The sequence below is a fragment of the Trachypithecus francoisi genome, unplaced genomic scaffold (assembly GCF_009764315.1).
Source record: "Trachypithecus francoisi isolate TF-2019V2 unplaced genomic scaffold, Tfra_2.0 Lachesis_group6, whole genome shotgun sequence".
NCBI lineage: Eukaryota > Metazoa > Chordata > Mammalia > Primates > Cercopithecidae > Trachypithecus > Trachypithecus francoisi.
The window spans coordinates 54,141,979-54,166,479 of record NW_022681471.1 but is presented as its reverse complement, the minus strand read 5'-3'; the positions used below and the strand labels follow the sequence as shown (position 1 = coordinate 54,166,479).

The window sequence follows — 24,501 nt, the reverse complement described above, 5'->3', positions numbered from 1 at the left end:
AGTGATGTTGAGCTTTATTTCATATGATTGTTGGCCATATGTATGCCTTTTGCAAAGTGTCTGTTCATGTCTTTTGCCCACTTTTTAATGGAGCTGCTTTCTTCTTGTAAATTTGTTTAATTCTTTATAGATGCTGGATATTAGACCTTTGTCAAATGTATAATTTGCAAAAATTTTCCCCCAATCTGTAGTTTGTCTGTTTACTCTATTGATAGTTTCTTTGCTATGCAGAAGCTCTTAGGTTTAACTAGATCCCATCTGTCAATTTTTACTTTTGTTGTAATTGCTTTTGGCATCTTCATCATGAAATCTTTGCCCATTCCTATATCCTGCATAGCATTGCCTAGGTTGTCTTTCAGAGTTTTCATTGTTTTGGGTCTTACAGTTGTCTTTTTTTTTTTTTTTTTTTCCTTTTTGTAAGTGAAAACCATGTAATCATTTTAGAGTGGTCAAACTACAATATAAGATTCGTATCTTGGTATCTGAAAGCAGTCATTTTACCATATGCATTTTGATCTTTCACCATCCATTTTAAGTTGACAGTTAATTTAAAAACTGAGTTTTTTTTTTTTTTTTTTTTTGAGGCGGAGTGTGGCTCTGTCGCCCGGACTGGAGTGCAGTGGCCAGATCTCAGCTCACTGCAAGCTCCGCCTCCCGGTTTACGCCATTCTCCTGCCTCAGCCTCCGGAGTAGCTGGGACTACAGGCGCCCACCACCTCGCCCGGCTCGTTTTTGTATTTTTAGTAGAGACGGGGTTTCACCGTGTTAGCCAGGATGGTCTCGATCTCCTGACCTCGTGATCCGCCCGTCTCGGCCTCCCAAAGTGCTGGGATTACAGGCTTGAGCCACCGCGCCCGGCCAAAACTGAGTTTTAATCAAAGTTGTTTTCAAACATTATCATAATGTCTCTTTGAAGAGTCATATCAATGGTACCCACCATTGCTTCTCTCCTCCTCCACTCTTGTTCTTTCTCCCTTGTTAAATTATGGTCTTTGAGAAACCAGAGTTTGCATTTATCTTGAGCTTCCAATGACTGTTGATGATCTTTCCGCTCTTCTCCATAGCACTTGTTTTGTATTTTATTTGAAAAAGATTCTACAGTCAATTAATTCCCCAGATCCCTCTGATTTTCTTGAGATGCTTTTGGCTCCTTAGTATTTTTTTCCAAATGTTTCCATACGAGTCCCTGTCTCCGAGCTTTTACTTGCTTTTCTATGGCTGCTTTTCTAAATTGGTTGAAGAGCTCACCTGAGGATTTCAGTATACCTGATGGTTTCACTGATTTGCCTAAACTTTTCCATGAATCTGCATTTTTAATCTTTATATCCTTCTGCACAGTATCTTGACATTCAAATTCTAACATAGTTGTGTCCTTATCACCAGATGGATGCATCACAGTTATGCCATTCAACAGCTGTTCAGAATCACCTGAGGGAGGCAGAATTTGTAAAGGTGAAATGTTTTTCACAGTCTGTAAGTGTTCTAATTCTTGATAATTAAATGCTAATTGGTGGCGATTTTGTGGCTTTCCACATGAAGGTGTGTACAGTTAAGTCTTTAATCCATCTTGAGGTAATTTTTGTATGTGGTGTAAGGAAGCTGTTCAGGTTTAATCTTCTGCATATGGCTAGCCAGTTGTACCCGCACTATTTATTGAATAGGGAATCCTTTTTCCATTGCTTGTTTTTGTCAGATTTGTTGAACATCAGACAGTTGTAGGTGTGTGGTCCTATTTCTGGTTTCTCTATTCTGTTTCATTGGCCTATGTGTCTCTTTTTCTATCAGTACCATGCTATTTTGGTTACTGCAGCCCTGTAGTATAGTTTGAAGTCAGGTAGCATGATCCCTCCAGCTTTGTTCTTTTTTCTGCAGATTGCCTGGTCTATTCAGGCTCTTTTTTGGTTCCATATAAATTTTAAAATAGTTTTCACTATTTCTGTGAAGACTGTCAATGGTAATTTAATAGAAGTAGCACTGAATCTATAAATTGCTTTGTGCAGTATGGCCATTTTAACAATATTGATTCTTCCTATCCATGGGCATGGAATGTTTTTCCATTTCTTTGTCATCTCTAATTTCTTTGAGCAGTGGTTTGTAGTCCTCATTGTAGAGATCTTTCACCTCCCTAGTTAGCGGTCTTCCTAGGTATTTTATTATTTTGGGGCAATTCTGAATGAGAGTTCATTTGTGATTTGGCTCTCAGTTTACTGTTGTTGTTGTTTAGGAATGCTAGCAATTTCTTCACATAGATTTTGTATCCTGAGACTTTGCAGAAGTTGCTTATCAGCTTAAGAAGCTTTTGGGCTGAGACAAGTGTTTTCCAGATATAGGATCATATCATTTGAAAACAGGGATAGTTTGACTTTCTCTCTTCCTATTTGGATGCCCTTTCTTTCTTTCTCTTGCCTGATTGCACTGGCCAGAATTTTAAATTCTACATTGAATAGGAGTGGTCATAGAGGGCATCCTTGTCTTGTGCTGGTTTTCAAGAGGAATGCTTCTATCTTTTGCCCATTTGGTATGATATTGGCTGTGGGTTTGTCATACATGGTTCCTATTATTTTCAGATATGTTCCTTCAATACCTACTTTATTGAGAGTTTTTAAATGAATGACTATTAAAAGCCTTTTCTGCATCTATGGAGATAATCATGTGGTTTTTGTTCTTAGTTCTGTTTATGTAGTGAATCACATTTATTAATTTGCATATTTTGAACCAACCTTGCATCCTGGGGATGAAACCTACTTGATTGTGGTAGATAAGCTTTTTGATGTGCTGCTGGATTCAGCTTGCCAATATTTTGTTGAGGATTTTTGCATTGATGTCCATCATGGATATTGGCCTGAAGTTTTCTTTTTTGTTTTGTGTTGTTTTGTATGTCTAACAGGTTTTGGTATCAGGATTATGCTGACCTCACAGAATGAGTTAAGGAGGAGTCCCTCTGCCTTGATTTTTGGAATAGTTTCACTTTGAATGAATGGTGCCAGCTCTTCTTTGTACATCTGGTAGAATTCAGCTGTGAATCCATCTGGTCCTGGGCCTTTTTATGGTTGGTATGCTATTTATTACTGCCTCAACTTCAGAACTCATTATTGGTCTGTTCAGGGATTCAATTTCTTCCTGGTTCAGTCTTGGTAGAGTGTATGCATCTGGGAATTTACCCATTTCTTCTAGATTTTGCAGTATATGTGCATAGAGGTGTTCATAATATTCTCTGACAGTTGTTTGTATTTCTGTGGGGTCACTGGTAGTATTTCCGTTGTCATTTCCGATTGTGTTTATTTGAATTTTCTCTCTTTTCTTCTTTATTAGTCTAGCTAGTATTCTATCTATATTATTATTGTTTTTCAGAAAACTAACTCCTGGAGTCATTGATCTATTAAATGGTTTTTCGTGTCTCTATCTCCTTAAGCTCAGCTCTGACTTTGGTTATTTCTTGTCTTCTGCTAGCTTTGAGATTTTTTTGCTCTTGGTTCTCTAGTTCTTTTAGTTGTGTTATTAGGTTGTTTACTTGAGATCTTTCTTTTTCATGTGGATATTTAGTGTTATAAATTTCCCTCTTAACATTACCTTAGCTGTGTTCAGAGATTCTGGTACGTTGTATTTTTGTTCTCTTTAGTTTCAAAGAACGTCTTGATTTCTGCCTTAATTTTATTATTTACCCAGAAGTCATTCAGGAGCAGGTTATTAAGTTTCCATGTAATTGCATGGTTTTGAGTGAATTTCTTAATCTTCTTTTCTAATTTAATTGCACTGTGGTCTGAGAGATTATTTGTTATGATTTCAGTTCTTTTGCAATTACTGAGGAGTGTTTTACTTCTGATTATGTGATCGATTTTAGAATAACTGCCATGTGGCAATGAGAAGAATGTATATTCTGTTGTTTTGAGGTGGAAAGTTCTGTAGATACCTATCAGGTCCATTTGATCCAGTGCTGAGCCCAGGTCCTAAATATCTTTGTTAATTTTCTGTCTCAGTGATATATCTAATATTGTCAAGAGGCTGTTAAAGTCTATTACCATGTGGAAGTCTAAGTCTCTTCAAAGGTCTCCAAGAACTTGCTTTTTGAATCTGGGTACTCCTGTGTTGGTTGCATGTATATTTAGGTTAGATCTTGTTGAATTCAACCCTTTACCATTATGTAATGCCCTTACTTTATGATCTTTGTTGGTTTAAAGACTGTTGTGTCAGAAGCTAGGATTGCAACCCCTGCTTTTTTGTGTTTTACATTTACTTCATAGATTTTCCTCCTTTATTTTGAGACTATGTATGTCATTGCATGTAAGATGGGTCTCTTAAAGACAGCATACTAATGGGTCTTGGTTCTTTTTCCAGCTTTCCACTTTGTATATTTTAATTGGGGCATTTAGCCCATTTACACTTATGGTTAGTATTGCTATGTGTGGATTTGATCCTGTCATCATGAGGTTAGCTGGTTATTTTGCAAACTTGTTTATGTGGTTGCTTTATAGTTTCACTGGTCTGTGTACTTCAGTGCTTTTATGTAGTGGCTGGTAATGGTCTTTCCTTTCCATATTTACTGCTTCCTTCAGAAGATATTATAAGGCGGGACTGTTGGTAACAATTTCTTCATCATTTGCTTGTCTGAAAAGGATCTTATTTCTCCTTTGCCTATGGAGCTTAGTTGGCCAGACAAGAAATTCTGGGTTGGAATTCATTTTCTTTGAAAATGTTGTATATTGGCCCCCACTCTCTTCTGGCTTGTAGGGTTTCCACTGAGAGGTCTACTGTTATTCTGATGGGCTTCCCTTTGTAGGTGACCTGGTCTTTCTCTCTAGCTGCCTTTAACATTTTTTCCTTCATTTCAACCTTGAAGAATCCAACGATTATATGCGTTGGTGAGGATCTTCTTGTGGATTATCATACTGGGGTTCTCTGCATTTCCTGAATTTCAAAGTTGGCCTTTCTAGCTAGGTTGGGCAAGTTCTCATGAATGATATCCTGAAATATGTTTTTCAAATTGGCTACATTCTCCCCATCTCTTTCAGGTACACCAATCAGTCATAGATTCTGTTTCTTAACATAATCTCACATTTCTTGTAACTTTTGTTCATTTTTCATTCCTTTTTCTCTATTCTTGCCTGCCTGCCTTATTTCAGAAAGCCAGTCTTCAAGCTCTAAGATTCTTTCCTCCGCTTGTTCTATTCTGCTATTAATACTTGTGATTGCATTATGAAATTCTTCTATGTGTTTTTCAGCTCTGTTAGGTTGGTTAAGTTCTTCTCTGTACTGGCTATTTTCACTGTCAGCTCCTGCAATGTTTTATCACGATTTTTAGCTTCCTTGCATTGGATTACAATGTACTCACTTAGCTCAGTGAACTTTGTTCCTATCCATATTTTGAATTCTACTTCTGTCATTTCAGCCATCTTAGTCTCAGCCTGGTTCCAAACCCTTGCTGGAGAGGTGACATGGTCATTTGGAGGCAAGAGGGCACTCTCAGTTTTTGAATTTTCTGTGTTCTTGTGATGATCTTTCTCATCTTTGTGGCCTTATCTACCTTCAGTCTTAGAGGTAGATGACCTTAGAATGCTTTTGTTTTTCTTTTAACAATTTGGCCACCTTTCCAGAGGGCTGCTGTGGTATGCTGGGGGTCCACTCCAGTGCCTAGTCACCTCAAATTTCCCAGTACCTGGAGGTATCACCAGTGAAGTCTGCAAAATAACAAAGATGACAACCTGCTCCTCCCTCTGGGAGCTTTGCATCAAGGAGGTACAGGCATGTTTCTGGCCCAAATGCACTGTGGCTGGAGACCCCGGATAGGAGATCTCACCCAGACAGGGGGAATAGGATGAGGGATACACTTAAAAAGGCAGTCTGGCCACATTTTTGGAGAGCAGCTGTGCTGTGCTGGGGCTCCAGTTCAGGCCCTGGTTGCCTCAGACACTCTGAAGCATGAAGGCTAGGATGGCTAAGTTGCCCAAACAGCAAAGATGGAGGCCTGCCCCTCCTCCTAAGAGCTCTGTCCCAAGGAGGCCTGAAACTTCTGTCAGCCAGACAATACCAGTGGGGGTATCCAGAGATCCCAGTTGGGAGACTCCACCCAGTGACGAGGAACAGGGTCGGGGACCTGCTTAAAAAAGCAATCTGGCCATGTTTTCATGAGGCAGCTGTGTCGTGCTGGGGTGCCACTTCCACCCCTAGTCAGCTTGGGCTTTTCAAAGCCTGCAGACTGTAACAGCTAAGTCGCCCAAAACGCAAAGATGGTGGCCCACCCCTCACTCTGCGAGCTCTGTCTCCAGGACTTTTCAAATCCCTGTCAGCCAAAAAACACCAACAGCGGTGGCTGGAGGCCCCAGTTAGGAGGTCCCATCCAGTGAGGAGGAACAGGATGGACGACCCACTTAAAAAAGACGTTTGGCCATGCTTTCATAGAGCAGCTGTGCTGTGCTGGAGTACCACTTCTGCCCCATCACCTTGAACTTTCCAAAGCCCACAGACTGGAATGGCTAAGTCACCCAAACAGCAAAGATAGCAGCCCGCCATTCCCTTTGGAAGCTCTGTCCGTGGGAGTTCTCAAATCTCTGTTAGCCAGAGAACACCATCAGGCGTGGCTGAAGACTCCAGTTGGGAGATCTGGCCTAGTGAGGAGGAATGGATCCGGGACCCACTCAAAGAAGCAGTCTGGCCACACTTTGGTAGAACAGCTGTGTTCTGCTGGGGGATCCCCTCCACCCCAGGTCAGTTCAGACTCTCCAAAGCCCACAGGCTGAAATGGCTAAATCACCCAAACAGCAAAGATGGTGGCCCACCCTTCCCCCTAGGAGCTCTGTCCTAAGGAGGCACAACATTGCTACCAGTGCCTGGCTGGAATTCCAAGCCAGTAGGTCTTATCCTATGAGAAGATACTGAAGTGGGGTCCACAGACCATTGCTGCTTGGTCCCCTGGATTCAGCCTCTTTCTTAGGAGTATTTATGGGGGTCTAACCTCCCACTTTGCTGGAGTTTCAGTTACTTCTGCTGGAAAGCCCAGAGCTGGAGTATCTAAAGCTCCTGGGTCTCTGCAAGTGCCCGAGTAGTTAGTTGCTCTGCAGAGACTCAACATAGTTCTGTGTGTCAGACTGAAGGTCCTGATGGAGTGGGTTCATGAGGGGATCTCCAGACCCAAGAGTTGCAAAGATCCATGGGAGAAGTTTGGTTTCCTGGGATCACACATTCACTCACCACTTCCCTGAGTGGGGAAGTTTCCTTGGTTCCATGTCACTCCCAGGTGGGCCATTGTCCTGCCTTGCTTTTCTCCGTTCTCCAGGGGTCAAGTTGTTTTCTTGATTAGTCCCAGTGAGAGTAGCTGGATGTTTCAGTTGAAGGTGCTGTATATACTTGCCCTATCCATTCCTTTTCATGACAGCCCCACACCTAATCTGCTTCTAGTCAGCTATCTTGGACATTTCTCCAATAATATCACTATAAAAACTCTTCTTCTAAAATAAAATTCTGACTTCTAAATATGTCAAAATTTTTCTAAATTTCTTCTAAAAATATCTGACCTCAAAATACGTAAAATTGCCATGATATAGTTATATTTGTTAATAAAACTTTGTTTATTATACAGCATTTTCTTCCTTATTGGAAAAGCTACAGTATAACAACTGCCAAAAGAATGTTCTAATATAATTTAACCACTAGAATCAAGGGGAAAAAAAACAACAACAACAAAAAAAAAACTATTGTCTCATGGTTTATTGATCTACTTGATTTTATAGTGCATTATTGATTTTATATTTTATCAGATATAGCCCTGTTTACTATCAGACATATAAATGAACAATTTCCATTCAGAAGTTCCAAAATTCATCCTTATACTGTATCCATGGATATGAGGACCAGAAGACTTTTCCCAAAAAAATAGGTTTTTATGGTCTTGGCTAAACTATGATACAGTTTACAGACTCTGTAAAATCTTTAGGATTCATTTTCAACCTTCTTGTTTTTCTCATCATATTATTAGGTTGATTAGATCACTGCAGCTTTTGATGAATATTAAACAATGAAGAAATGATTCTATATCTCACCAAATTTACAGATACCAAAATAATAGGTATTCATTAGTTTTCACATGCAGGTAGGAGTAACTATATTTTAGGGCAACCTATTATTTTTCCTTTTTTTTTTTTTTTTTTTGAGGTGGAGTCTCACTCTGTTGCCAGGCTGGAGCGCAGTGGCATGACCTCGACTCACTGCAACCTCCGCCTCCCGGGTTCAAGCGTTTCTCCTGCCTCAGCCTCCTAAATAGCTGGGACTACAGGTGTGCACCACCACGCCCAGCTAATTTTTTTATTTAGTAGAGATGGGGTTTCGCCATGTTGGCCAGGATGGTCTCAATCTCCTGACATCACGATCCGCCAGCCTCGGCCTCCCTAAGTGCTGGGATTACAGGTGTAAATCACCACACCCGGCCTTCCCTCACTTTTAATTCAAGCTTTTGAGCAACAAGGTATAACGAAAAAAAAAAAAAAAAACACGCAATTTAGAGATAGGATACCTGGGTGCAGTCCAAGTAAATGGGAATGGATTTATATAATAATAAATAAGGATGGAGATAGGGGAACTAATTTAGCTTGGGCTAGCCTGCAATATGTTTTAAATCAGTGTCTGAGAAGGTATAAATCCACTTTGACAAGGGAAACACACGAGTTTTTTTTTTTTTTTTTTTTACTACAATAGCATCTGTATTTAAAATTTCCAAAACTTGAAAGCAACCAAGATGTCCTTCAGTAGATGAATGAGTAAATAAACTGTGGTGCATCTTTTTTTTAACTTGTAAGTTCAAAGGGACAAGTGCAGGTTTGTTACATAGGTAAACTGTGTCATGGGGGTTTGTTGTACAGATTATTTCATCACCCAGCTATTAAGCCTAGTACTTACTAGTTCTTTTTCCCGATCCTCTCCCTCTTTCCACCCTCCACCCTTCAAAGGGCCCCAGTGTATTTTGTTCCCTTCTATGTATCCATATGTTCTCATCATTTAGCTCCCACTTATAAGTGAAAACATGCGGTATTTGGTCTTCTGTTCCTGTGTTGTTTGCTAAGGAAAATGGCCTCCAGCTCTATCCTTGTCCCCGCAAAAGACATAATCCTGTCATTTTTATGACTGCACAGTATTCCATGGTGTATATGTACCACATTTACTTTATTAAGTCTATCATTGGTGGACATTTAGGTTGATTCCATGTCTTTAATATTGTGAATAGTGCTGCAATGAACATATGTGGAAAGACAGAAGTTTGTATGCTGTTTGCACCCATATATACATGTCACATTAGTCTGTAATTTACCCTTTTTTCTCAACGTTTTTTTCAAGTTTGATTTAAAGGTTGTGTTAATCTCTGAAAGTGAACATGGAAGTTTTCCCTTTTCATGCATGTTCTGAAGTAGTTTAAATCACTAGTCCACTAACCACCAATATATGTAACATAAGGATGTTATCATTTATGGTTAAATAGAACTTCTCTGGTACTTTGTGGGCAGTAGATCATTTGAGGTGTATGTATTACTTTTAAAAATAGGAAAAAATAGAATATGTTCCCTTTAAGAATCTAATAAAAGCTATGGACACTTTTCTACTACCAAGACCAATCATAAATAAATAGAAACTTGGGTATTCAATTCCAGGTAGCTCACAGCAGCCTTAAAATATGTGCACAGAATCTCTAAAGATCCATCAATCATGGTTTAGGAAACTTATCTTTGATCTTTCTGTACTCTCTTTATATTTTTAGCTTCTTCTTCCCCTTATGGAAAAATTTGAAATGTTTGTTAACTAGAGTATAAGTCACATTCTTCTAATTTAAAATATCTAACTCTGGAATAACATCAGCAAAATTGCATACTGGGAAGCTCCAATCCCTTGTTCCCTCAAGGAAACATCAAAACCTACCAGAAACTGACTAACATAACCTTAGAGGAGCAATTAACTGAATACCCACTTAAGGAAAAGCCAGATTGAAAATGGTGGAAAATTCCATGGCATTTCTGCTCACCTTTGCCCCACTTCCTCCCCTGCACAGCACAATCTTGGTCTGGTGGAAGTGGTAGCTTAGTTCCCAATTATCTCCCACAGAGAATACTTTATTTGCAATCTTCTAACATGTGTGAGGGCTACCTGAAGGACTGATTTCAGTTTTGCCGAACTGAGAGCTCATGCAGGAAAGCAGCAGGCGTTGCTTTTGAAAGCTGCAAGAGAACTACAGACCTGTAGATGTGTGGGACAAGAAAATATAGATGGAGACATACAATGGACCATCTAGTGTCCCAACGAGAAACTGGGATGAGACATTTTTGGAAACTAAGACATTCAAAAATCAGCTATCTATACAGGGGATTTAAAAAGCCACACAGAGGCCCAAGCAAGACATATACACAGAAAAGACTTAAGAAGACCTTCAGCTATCACCTCAGGCTTATGCCAAGACTCAGAGCATGCATGCCTAATTATGCAGGACTGTTCAAGCACAAAGCAAATCTATAAAGACTGGAAGAGGTAGTTGTTTTTTCAAATGCCCAATTATCAACACAAAAAATAATCATCATAAGGCATATAAAGAAACTGAAAAACATGTTCATTTAAAGAAAGAAAGTAGGCCGGGCGTGGTGGCTCAAGCCTGTAATCCCAGCACTTTGGGAGGCCGAGACGGGCGGATCACGAGGTCAGGAGATCGAGACCATCCTGGCTAACACGGTAAAACCCCGTCTCTACTAAAAACTACAAAAAACTAGCCGGGCGAGGTGGCGGCGCCTGTAGTCCCAGCTACTCGTGAGGCTGAGGCAGGAGAATGGCGTGCACCAGGGAGGCGGAGCTTGCACTGAGCTGAAGTGAGCTGAGATCCGGCCACAGCACTCCAGCCTGGGTGACAGAGCGAGACTCCGTCTCAAAAAAAAAAAGACAAAATAAATTGAGAGAAACCACCCCTGAAGAAAGACAAGTATTGGACTTACTAAACAAAGACTTTAAAGCAACTGTCTTTTATATGCTCAAATAACTAAAGGAAAACACAGGAAAAGAACTAAAGGAAATTTTAGAATATTAATATATAAACAAAATAAGAATATCAACAAAAAGAAAAAAGGAACTAAACAAAAATTCTGGAGTGGAAAAATATAGTAACTGAATTTAAAAATGTACTAAAGGGTTTAAACAGCAGGTTTGGGCAGACAGAAGAAAAAAACTGACTAACTGGAACATAGGATATTAGAAATTATCAAGTCTATGGAGTATAAAGAAAAAAGAATGAATAAAAGCGAACAGAGTCCACAGGACCTATGAAACACCATCAGGAGTATCAATATACATATTATGGGAGTCTCAGAAGTAGAAGACATGAAAGTTCAGGCCGGGCGCGGTGGCTCAAGCCTGTAATCCAGCACTTTGGGAGGCCGAGACGGGCGGATCACGAGGTCAGGAGATCGAGACCATCCTGGCTAACATGGTGAAACCCCGTCTCTACTAAAAATACAAAAACTAGCCGGGCGACATGGCGGGCGCCTGTGGTCCCAGCTGCTTGGGAGGCTGAGGCAGGAGAATGGCGTAAACCAGGAGGCGGAGCTTGCAGTGAGCTGAGACCCGGCCACTGCACTCCAGCCTGGGCGGCAGAGCGAGACTCCGTCTCAAAAAAAAAAAAAAAAAAAAAAAAAAGAAAGTTCAGATAGCATAGTTAAAGAATAATGGCAAAAACTTCCTAAAGTTAATAAACAACATGAATTTACAATCCGAGAAGTTCAATAAATCCCACGTAGGAAAAACCTGAAGACACCTACACTGAAATACATTAAAATCAAACTGTCAAAAGCCAAATACAAAGATAACCCTGAAAGCTACAAGAGGGAAGCAGCTTATCATACATAAGACATCATCAATAATAGTATCAGCTGATTTCTCAACAGAAAATTTGGAGGCCAGATGAAGTGAGATATATTTAAAGTGCTGGAAGAGAAAAACTGTCAAAGAATAAATCTATAATTGGCAAACCAGCCCTTCAAAAATGAGTAAAACATTAAGACATTTCCAGTTAAACAAAAGCTGAGGGTATTCATTATTACCATAACTTCCCTGTCCTTTGGGTTGAAATGAAAGGCCCTAAACAGCAATGCAAAGTCATATGAAGCTATACACATCTCTGGTAAATGTAAATACATGGGCTAATATAAAAACCAGTACCATTGTACTTTTGGTTTGTAACTCCACTTTTGTTTTCTATAGAAATTAAAAGACAAATGCATAAATATAATTATAATTATAAATCTATGTTAATGGGCACACAATGTATGAAGATGGCCGGGCGCGGTGGCTCAAGCCTGTAATCCCAGCACTTTGGGAGGCCGAGACGGGCGGATCACAAGGTCAGGAGATCGAGACCATCCTGGCTAACACAGTGAAACCCCGTCTCTACTAAAAATACAAAAACTAGCCGGGCGAGGTGGCGGGCACCTGTAGTCCCAGCTACTCGGGAGGCTGAGGCAGGAGAATGGCGTAAACCCGGGAGGCGGAGCTTGCAGTGAGCTGAGATCCGGCCACTGCACTCCAGTCCGGGCGACAGAGCGAGACTCCGCCTCAAAAAAAAAAAAAAAAAGAAGATGGAATTTGTAACTTTGAAAACAAAATGGTGGAGGCAGGGAAGAGGCTATTAAGGAACAGAGTTTTTGTATGTAATTGAAGGTAAGCTGGTATCAATTCAAAATAGATTGCAATAGCTTCAGGATGTGATATGCAATTCTCATGGTAAACACAAAGAAAATACCTACAAAATATATACAAAAGGAAATGAAAAAGGAATCAAAACATGTCACTACAAAAAGTCAACTAAACACAAAGGAAAATGGTAACAGAAGAAATGAGGGATGAAAAGCTTTAAGACATATGGAAAATGAAATAACAAAATGGCAAATATAGGTCCTTCCTTATGAGCAATCACTTCAAAAGTAAATGAAATAAATACCCCAATAAAAAGTCATAGATTTGCCAGATTTTTTAAAAGATATGGAAAGATATTCCATACAAATAGTATCCAAAGAAAGCCAGGTGGCTATCTTAATATCAGGAGAAAAATGACTTAAAATCAAAAATTGTTACAGGAGACAAATAAGCATATTTATATTGATGAAGGAGTCAATTCACCAAGAAGATATAATAATTATAAACATATAAAATCAAACATCGAACCTCCAAAATATATGAAGCACACATTTACAGAACTGACGGGAGAAATAGACAGATACATAATTACTGGATACTTTGTCACTCCACTTTCAACAATGGATTTAAAAACCCAGACATAAGATCAACAAGGAAACAGAGGATTTGAACATTATAAATCAATTGGGCCTAACAGACATGTATAGAGCACTCCACCCGATAGCAGCAGAATACACAGTTTTCTCAAGTGCACAAGGAACATTCTCCAGGGTAGGCCATATTTAGACCATAAAAAGTATCTTAATAAATTTTAAAAGATCGAAATCATATAAAGTTTTTTCCAATCATGATGGAATGAAACTAGCAATCAATAGCAGAAGGAAAATTGGAAAATTCACCAATATTTGGAAATTAAACAACACACTTTTAAGTAACCAATAGGTCAAAAAAGAAATTACAGAGAAATTAGAAAATATTTTGAAACAAGTGAAAACAAAAATACGACATACCAAAGTGTATACAAGAGGCAATGAAAGCAGTGTTAAGAGGAAATTTATAGCTGTAAACACTTACCTTTAAAAAAGAAGAAAAATTTCAAATCAACAACCTAAATTAACACCATTAAGAACTAGTACAACAACAAACTATACCCAAAACTAGCAGAAAGATGGAAATAACAGATTAAAGTGGAGAAACATAAAATAGAGAAGAGGAAAACAACAGAAAAAAAACAAGAAAACCAAAAGTCGGTTCTTTGATAAAATATACCAGTCTTCACCTAGTTTGACTATGAAAAAAAGACAGAAAACTCAAATTATTAAAATCAAAAATGAAAGTGAAGGCATTCCTTACTGGTTTTACAGAAATTTTTTAAAAGATTATAAAAGAGTACTATAAACAATTGCATGCCAACGAATTGAATAACCTACATGAAATGGACAAATTCTTAAAAATACACAACCTACCAAGACTGAATCATGAAGAAAAAAAAATCTTCTTAACTCATAACTATTAAGAAGATTGAATCAAAAACCTCCCAACATAGAAAAGCCCTAGACAGAACAGCTTACCTGATTAATTCTATCAAACGTGTAAAAAAACCTCAAAATGAATACCAATCCTTCTCACACCCTTCGAAAATACTGAAGAGGAGATAACATTTCTTAATTCATTCTATGAGTCCAGCATTACCCTGATACTGAAATCAAAGATACTACAAGAAAACTACAAGCCAATATCCCTTATGAATGTTGGTGTACAAATCTTTCAATATTAATAAATACTATCAAACCAAATTCAGCAGCATATTAAAAGGATTCTACAACAGGAACAAGTAGAATTTATTACTGGAATGCAAGGATGTTTCAACACATGAGAATCAATGTAAACACATGTAATACACCAATATAATACACCTAAATATAAGAGCTAATATTATAAAATTCTTAGAAGAAAACAGAGGCCAAAAACTTCCAAGACATCAGATTCGACAACAATTTCTTGGATATGACACCATAAACACGGGCAACTAAATAAAAAAATGATAAATGGAGTTCACCAAAATTTAAAACTTTTGTGTACCAACAGATAGATACTCTGAAATGAAATAGCAACGACAGAATGGGAGAAAAAATTTTCAAATCATATATCTGATAAGGGTTAAGATCCAGAATATATAAAGAACTCTTACAACTCAACAACAAAAACAAAAATTCAAAAATGGGCAAAGGACTCAAATAGACATTTCTCCAAGGAAGATATGCAAATGGTCAATAAGGACATGAAAGATGTTCAACAGCACTAACTGTTAGGAAAATATAAATCAAAAGCACAGTAAGATACTATTATACTTCACACCTATTAGCATGACTATTATTTTTAAAAAACAGAAAGTAACAAGTGTTGATGAGAATGTGGAGAACCTGGAAGCCTTGTGCATTGCTAGTGGAATGTAAAATGGTGCAACCACTGTGAAAAACAGCATTAGCAGTTCCTCAAAAATTTAAACATATAATTACTATATAATCTAGCAATTATTTTGGGTACACACCCAAAAGAATTGAAAGCAGGGACTTGAACAGATATTTGTACACCAATATTTATAGCAGCATTATTCACAAAAGCCAAAAAGTGAAAACAATCCAAATGTCCATCAATAGATGAATGGATAAGGAAAACATGTTATTTACATACAATGGAATGTTATTCAGCTTTAAAAATGAATAGAATTAATATATTCTAAAACATGGATGAAGCTTAAAAAAATTATGCTAAGTGAAATGAATAAGCCAGACACAAAAGGACAATTACTGTATGATTTCACTTATATGAGTGATCAAAAATAGTAAAATTAATAGGAGCAGAAACTAGAATGATGGATATCAGAGAATGGAAGGAGGTAGATACCGGGAGTTATTGTTTACTGGGTATGGAGTATACATTTAGGATGATGAAAAAGTTCTGGAGATAAATAGTTGTAATGGCTGCCCAACAATGTCAAGGTATTTAATGCCACTGAGTTGTACACTTGTAAACAATTAAAATGGTTGATTTTATGCATATTTTACCATAATAAAAAATATCTTAGAATCACACATAGATCCCAGGAAAAAAAAAAAAAAAAAAAAAAAATTCTATATCTATACAAGACATAACATGAAAGAAGCTTAAGAAAAGTGCTCATCTTGTTGATTCTCAATATAATGTTAGTCATGTTTTCTTAGCATCTTTACATTTACATGATGCCTATAATGCATGCAAGTGTCCTCCTTTATAGCATGCTTAGCCACAAATAAAAACAACCTAGGGACTTGGATAATCTAGGGACAAATGTTAGGAATGGATGGTTTCTGTTTTGTTATGTTTGGTTTTTGCTTGAATTTTCACACACACAAATAATTCCATACTTGTTTTAACAATGGTAGATTTAAAAAATAGAAACACTGTTTTCAGTCTAGACTGTTGTTGTGTTCATTTTATCTTGAATCTTCATAACATACAAAGCAATGTACTACTTGCTACATCACTGCTTCCTATCTTTCTTTTCCCATTGTTATTAACTTATTTGTGTATGGACTTGCACAGGTTATTCGTATAATTTGCATGGATATAAACTGTCAATTTGCTCTAGTTCAGAGGAAACTAATTCTGCAGGTTTCCCCCAAAGACTACATTTGTGCTCCCTTATGTTAAAGCCTAATAATGTTACACATGTAGAGATAATAACACCACCCATCTCATTAAGTTGTGAGGATTTAATGCAAGAACAGAATACAAAATATTTAGCACAGTGTCTGGCATTGTAATAAATAAGTAGTAATTCCCTTCCCACCCTGCTCGTGCAATCTTACACCATGTCTATTATGGCCATATGTCTTGGAATTTCCAGCATGATTCTAATATCAGATATGTTATTCTCCTTACCCCATCATATATTTCTATAGATCGCAATCCTCAAGTCAGTATTTAGAAAACAGAGTATTTATTGATATGATATATACCCCTTAAACAATAATGGTACTTGCTAGATTCTGGGTGCTTACTATGATAACTATGTAATGTGTTCTGCACACACTGTCATTTAATTCTCCCAACATCCCTATGAGATGGATGGTTATCATTGCCATTTAAGAGATGAAGAAATTGAGAGACCTGTTAGCTCAGCCAATGTCACACACTTGGTTTATCCAGGTCTCCTGATTCTGTCTGGTGCTTTTTCCATCACCTCAAAGATTCATAGTTTATCGACATACATGAAAACACAGGCTTTTTAAGTAGTGCTAGATATTTGTTTAGTTGTGCTCTGAATAAAGGAAGCTAGCAAGATTTATGATGGAATCATTCTTACACAATAAACACATTGTGGTACCTCAGTTTCCTTGTCTCTAAACTAGGATTTATTTATCTTACATGGTGGTGAGGACTGATTGGGGAAAGTGGTATAAAGAACATTCATATTTGAAGTACAAGTTCTCAGAAATATAAATACAGATACAGAGCAAGATACCCTGAATACTCGTGCTTGTACTTTGAAAAGAGGTTGACAAGAAAAGGCTTGATGTTGAAAATGGCTCAGTTATAATCAGTTGCTGAAGTTATTCTGACAATCAGGTACAATGCAGAAGGGCAGACATTCTCAGGAAAGGTTAAGGTTTCCTTGGCAACTATCAAATGCATTGTTAATATCCCCTAGGAACTTTTGGTCAATAATGACTGAACTGCTAGAAAACTATTTTTAAACTATCTTTCGAGTTAATTCTATTCTCTTTTCAAAATTTTTTCCTTAAATTTACTTTAATTGCTTAATTAATGGTTATTTGGTGAAGGTTACTGAACATTCTGTTGAAGGAAAGATTTTGACTCTTTCTGTCAAATAGCAATAAAGATGCCAATGAACAGGGAGCTGTTTGGAAAAGATTTGAGCAAACTCTAATGCAAAGGAGGAGTAACCCATAAGATATTCACCCAAAGTTACAATTATGAGTGTCTATCTAAAATTATTATTAATATCCATTATCGAATTTTCATATTTGCAAACGTCTTAGTAATTCCTTTATATTGGTTATTCCACATGTCTATCCAACCAAGACCTTCAGTGACTGTTCTCATTTTATGGATCAAAAACTTTAGACCAATTACAAATAGCCCCACTTGGCCGGGTGCGGTGGCTCACATCTGTAATCCTAACACTTTGGGAGGCAGAGGAGGGTGGATCGCTTGAGGTCAGGAGTTCGAGACCAACCTGCCAACATGATGAAACCCTGTCTCTACTAAAAATACAAAAAGTATCCAGGCACGCTGGCGGGAGCCTGTAATCCCAGCTACTCAGGAGACTGAGGCATGAGAATTTGCTTGAATCCAGGAGGCGGAGGTTGCAGTGAGCTGAGATCGTGCCATTGCACTCCAGCCTTGGTGACAGAATGAGACTCCATCTCAACAACAACAACAAAAAAATAGCCAGACTTTCTTCGACCATTTATTAGTGGGCAATCATTAACAAGTATGGATCAGAATCAAAAGAGTTGAAATCGTTATTTATATCATTAGAATTCGTATGTCATAGTACTTGTCATTTCATCAGCTAATATTCGACAGGATTCATGGTACCCCAAGAATATGAGAGTGAAAGGCAAAAGATTTGTAAAATCTGAAGAGAAACCAAAGTATTGCTTGAGGTGATGGATACTCCACTTACCTGGATGTGATTACTATGCATTGCATGCCTGTATCTGAACATCTCATGTACTCCACAAATACATACACCTACAATGTACTCACAAAAATTAAAAATTAAAACTTAAAAATGTTTAAAAAGAATGTGACAATGGGCAAGATAAATCAATCAAGCCTCTATACAAACCAATGACACATAAGAATATTTAGAGACCTGTGATTTTAAAATAATTGATGACAGCTTCATTCATTGTTACCTTCAGTTGAAGTCATTGGTATTGATAGAGTCTATTCTCAATTTTCCCAAGAAGGAGCAGTTATTTTAAATTACATCCTTCAAGAAATACACTTTATATTTGCTTTTCTAGTCCAAATACTTTTCTTAGTATTTGAGGACATTATAATATAGTTATTTTTGCTAAGATGAATAACTATTTGTTAACACGAGTTCTATTATTAACTGTTACTGAATATTGCCAAGAATATTTTAATGATTTTTAAAACTGTCTAGTACAAAGGTAACTATCTTAGAAAGGTAATTGAAAAAACAACTTCACTAATGCAATTCCAGGTTATACCTATGTCTTAGTGACAGACACCATAATACATATAATACAGTAGAAAGAAAAATAGATGGACAAAAATAAACCTATAAATGAATTCTGTAGTTATTTAAGAATAATCTTGAATCAGATATTCCTTTACTTACAGTGGTCTTATCTCCATCCCCTTTTCTTTGTCTTATAAGTCACTATGAAAATACTTACCTGCTTCCTGGGTTGGAGTTTCCTTCTTGTTTTCTAAAAATAAATTTCCTTCAACTAACTTCTATGTCTGGAAATCAGCTCTTATAGAACTGTAAACAATAAATGATTTTTTTAAGATTGGATGTTTTACAACTGATCATTAGAGAAATGCAAATCAAAACCACAATGAGATACCATCTCATGCCAGTCAGAATGGCGATTATTAAAAAGTCAAGAAACAATAGATGCTGTCAAGGCTGTGGAGAAATAGGGACGCTTTGGCAGTGTTGGTGGTAGTGTAAACTAGTTCAACCATTTTGGAAGACAGTGTGGCGATTCCTGAAGGATCTAGAACCAGAAATTCCTTTGACCCAGCAACCCCATTACTGGGTATATACCCAAAGGAATATAAATCATTCTACTATGAAGACACATGCACACATATGTTTACTGCAGCACTATTTACAATAGCAAAGACATGGAACCAATCCAAATGCCCATCAATAATGGACTGGATAAAGAATATGTGGTACATATACACCGTGAAATATTATGCAGTCATAAAAAGGAATAAGATCACGTCGTTTGCAGGGGCATGAATGAAGCTGGAAGCCATCATCCTCAGCAAACTAACACAGGAACAGAAAATCAAAATCAAACACCCCATGTTCTCACTCATAAGCGGGAGTTGAACAATGAGAACACATGGACACAGGGAGGGGAACAATACACACTGGGGCCAGTTGAGGGGTTGGGAGGAAAGGGGACGGAGAGCATTAGGACAAATAGCTAATGCATGCAGGTCTTAAACCTAGATGATCAGGTCGTTAGGTACAGCAAAGCACCATGGCACATGTATACCTATGGAACAAACCTACACATCCTGCACTTGTATCCTGGAACTTAAAGTAAAATTTTTAAAAAATTGGATGTTTTAATTACTTCAAAATACAACTTCTCTCGAAAGTGCATGTTCATTTCAGCACCAGGTATATCCAGGATGCTAACAACAGAAACTAAACAATCAGAAATAACCATGCTGAGGATATTTGCCTTGTTATATTCTTTCTCTTCCTCAGTTTTTATAAACAGGAATGAAAAATCTACTGTCCAAAGTAACTGGGAAAAGGGCTAAAAACATTATAAAGGTAACAGTATTACACTGAATATTTTCTGGCTGCTCTTAAGGAAAATGAATCCCATTCACAATTAACACTACAAACACAAGCTTCAACAACAAAAACACTTCATCATCATAATCACCAAAAATCATATTCAAATGACCAGTATGGTCACCTTTTCACAACAAACTGGATAGACACAATAGTTGCCTACAATGGTGCTATTTTCTTACCATATAAAGCATCAGGTACAGTGCCTACTACATTGTAGTTGCTGAATAAGTGTTTGTTCTTTCTCTGCATATTAGTATACCTCTAAGAACTTCCGGTGGTTGGTCACACTTCTTGCCTTGGCATGTTTTGATCAAGAGACTACAGGTTGGTCATGATCAGGGTAGAGAAAATGGAAAGCATGGTATGATAGCTAATCATGGTCTACAGGTGGAAAGCATGATCTGGGTAAGCAGACCACTAGACTTGTGGAGGGCTAGTTGGGCAACTGAAAAGGGAACATGAAAGAGAAAGAGGTTGTAGAGGACAAAGAAGAAATTATGACACCATATCAAGTATTAGTACATCTAAGGAAGGTCAAGGGCTAGGGGAAGGGCACATTCCTCAGTCACATTTCCTGGTCTCATAATGTACTGAATAATAATTTATACTAACTAAATAATCCCTGACACTGATATTCTAAAGCACCTGCCACATGCCATCATCTTCTTCAGAAGACATCCAGAAGAGTTTTCCTCTGAATAAGACTCCATGATTTGCTATGAGACACTGCAATCTTGCCACACGGATTGAACAGGTTACATACCTGACCCAGAGGCAGCTAGACTTGAGGGGAGATCAGCAGCTTATGGTAAAGAGACAAGGGAGCTTGGCCCATCCGGATAGTTTTGTGTTGGATAGTACCATCTCAAGTATGAAGACAGGCTTATCCTTGAGATGAAGCCATTATATCACCTGGAGATTTGAAACTCCAAACACCTCGGGAAGGGTCAAGAGATAGTAGAGTACAGACAGAAGCTGAAAGATGTGTCAAGAAAAGGCAGGAAGCAGAAATCACACGGCAGGGGAAAGCGATGAAGTTGAGAGCTGAGAGCATTTGGCAGCAATAGAAACAGACAGAATTATGGTAGGAAGAAGTAAAAGCAGAAGGCAGAACCTGAATCATGAGAATTATTTACTACTATAGCTGCTTTTGGTGCAAAAGGGTTATATAGTATCCTAAATATGGTCTTTTTGGCCATCTGTAAGGATGAATGCCCAAGTACTGAAATAGTTTCTTCTGCTTCCTTACTTTCTGACATATCTTAAAACAGCCACATTGCCTGAGGAAAACTGAGTTGCTGCTATTCCTCGCAATGTGAAGTTACCAACAACACACCTAGACACAGGTCAGTAACCACCTAGTCACTGTTTATAGCCTCCTTATCAATGTGCAGGTGCTATCTGTCAGAGAAGGAAGGACAGACACCACAATTCAAGTCAAGAGACCTAGGTTAGGTTGCCTGTGGCCACAAGTAACAGAAAACCCTGCGTAAAACAGACCTTCAAAATAAAGTGTTTTAAATTTCACATACTGAGAAGTTCATAGGTAGGCCAGGCACTGGTGTGGTATGTCAAGGCTTTGTCTCTCCTTCTCTGTGTTTCCCTGGTCTCTGTCCTTCTCTGTCAGTAGACCTTCCCTTCAGGCTTGTAGCATGATGCTGGCAACAGTTCTGAGGAAAATGAAGAAACATTTCCCAGAAGTCCTTTCTGGAGTTGGGTCATGTACTTGTGCCTAAACCAATCAATCTTTGGCAAGGAGAATGGGACTACCAGGACCTCTCTTACATCTATTAAGACCCACCTCCTATGGTCTGAAATGGGGTCAGCCCCATCAAGAAGAATTGATACCTGGACAAAATCTGGGCTCTGTTAGAAAGTGGAAGGATAGTAGGGAGCACATATTGGGTGAGCCATCACAGTATCTCTTCCAAAAGCTAATGTAATTTGGGTATCTGTCCCCTCCAAATCTCACACTGAAATTTGATCCCCAAATGTTGGAGGTGGGGCCAAGTGGGGGGTGTTTGGGTTGTGGAAGTGGATCCCTCATGAATGTCTTAGTGCTATCCTCATGGTAATGAGTGACTTCTAGCTGTATTAGTTCCCAGGAGATCACATTGTTAAAAAGAGCCTGGCACCTCCTCCCTTCTCTCTCCTCCTCTTTCACCATGTGATGCCTGCTCACCTTCGCCTTCTGTCATGGATGGAAGCTTCATGAAGCCTTCACCAGAAGCAGAGGCTGGTGCCACACTTCGTGTATATTCCGCAGAACCCTAAGACAAATAAATTCTTTTCTTTATAAATTACCCAGCCTCTGGTATTCCTTTACAGCAAAGCAATTAGACGTGAACCACATCACACCATACTTGAAAGCAAGAAAAAGAAGATCACTGGGTATCTTTTGTGACTTTCTGAAGCACATAGCATTACCTCCTATTTTATTTCTACCCGTAACAACAAAGTTTCTGACAACAAAGTGTGTAATTAGAACACTTCTTCCTTGTTATTATGTTGGCAGTTTTCAAATTACAGTATATCAATTTTCAATGATCCAGGCACTCTCCCATATTATCAACTTAAGGCATTTAAAATTAATAAACCACTAACTAAATTATTAATCAATTATCAAGTCAGTGCCTATATGCTAGTCACCATGTTAGGTGCTAAAGATAGAGAAGTTAACAAGGTACATTTCTTTTCCTCATAATCTAGCAGTACGTCTCAATCTGCTTGCAGAGGGGCCCATATCTTCACTCTCCTTGCTAGACAATATGAAAGAGGCTTATTCACCATGGCATCCCCAGAACCTAATGCATGGCTGACATATATTGATTGTTGAAAGATTGAGAAATACAAAGAAATGATAAGGTGAGTGGTGAGAATAAAGGACCAAGAGACTTATCCTGTTACTATAAAGTAATAAGACTGGTTGTATTGTGTTTTGTGTTGCTCATAAACTATCTCTGAAAGCAGTTTAATAGAGGTTTAAAAAACATTTGAACTATGGCAATATTATTTAAATGTTTTTCTTGTCCCAGTGTGATACCTTTAAGGAAAATACTTATTTATATGTAGAAGTTATGGCACATTTGTCACAAAAGACGTATCATTACATGATTGTACTCAAACCTTAAGATTGCTTCTAAAAAGAAAAACTAGTATTCTAAGTGACAGTTGCAATCTACCACTAAATGACCACATGCAGAACTTGTGCATAAGATGGAAAAGGTTTTTTTCTGTGGATTTGGGATCAAGCTCAGCCCTGTGTACCTTAAGTATGGCCAAGCCAAGGTTTTGAGGCTTTCTGACAGTGAGAAGCAGGAACATGGTAAGGTATCAAAGGATGAAAATTTCAGTGCAAATCAAGGTTTGTTCATAAAGTCTGCCCCTACATGACATCAGGATGTGAATGAAACGGTTGGTACTGATGAGATGGGAGCTCAACTTAGCCTTTCTGTTTGAAGGCAGCAGAGGAGACAAGAAATTATTTGCTACATGGCAATTTGCATTAGCAAAAAAGAAAGGCTTCTGTGATTGTCCTCTAAGAAATTATCAAGTGTCCCTAGGTAACCGCCAAAACGCTTCTTTAAAAATGCCTGTGAAAATCTCCCCTAGGCAGAATATCTGAATGAATCTATTCTAATGAAGATATTACTTCCAATTCTGATTTATTTTGTCATAAAAATAAAGTGGAAATTATAAAGAGTAAGCTAAGAACTATAATTGTATTACCAAACACAATTTTCTATATTATTCTTTTTTATTTTTCCATAAGTTATTGGAGTACAGGTGGTATTTGGTTACATGAGTAAGTTCTTTAGTGGTGATTTGTGAGATTTTGGTGCACCCATCACCTGAGCAGTATACACTGCACCCTATTTGTAGTCTTTTATCCCTCACCCCCCTCCCATCCTTTCCGCCAATTCCCGAAAGTCCACTGTATCATTCCTATGCCTTTGCGTCCTCATAGCTTAGCTCCCACATATCAGTGAGAACATACCATGTTTGGTTTTTCATTCCTGAGTTCCTACACTTAGAATAGTCTCCATTCTCATCCAGGTTGCTGTGAATGCCATTAATTCATTCCTTTTTATGGCTGAGTAGTATTCCATCATGTATATATACCACAGTTTCTTTATCCACTCGTTGATTGATAGGCATTCGGGTTGGTTCCACGATTTTGCAGTTGTGAATTGTGCTGCTATAAACGTGTGTGCAAGTATCTTTTTCGTATAATGACTTCTTTTCCTCTGGGTAGATAC

The 24,501-nt window shown here is 38.0% G+C and overlaps 1 long non-coding RNA gene across 1 annotated transcript; it reads right to left on the bottom strand.

Moving 5' to 3' along the window:
- Positions 1-8,852: 8,852 nt before the first annotated feature.
- LOC117077972 lies at positions 8,853-20,021 on the bottom strand. The gene is made up of 3 exons (XR_004434883.1): positions 20,010-20,021; positions 18,561-18,578; positions 8,853-9,067 (listed from the first exon to the last, which is right to left on the bottom strand). It is a non-coding gene; the product is annotated as an uncharacterized LOC117077972 (long non-coding RNA).
- Positions 20,022-24,501: the final 4,480 nt, after the last annotated feature.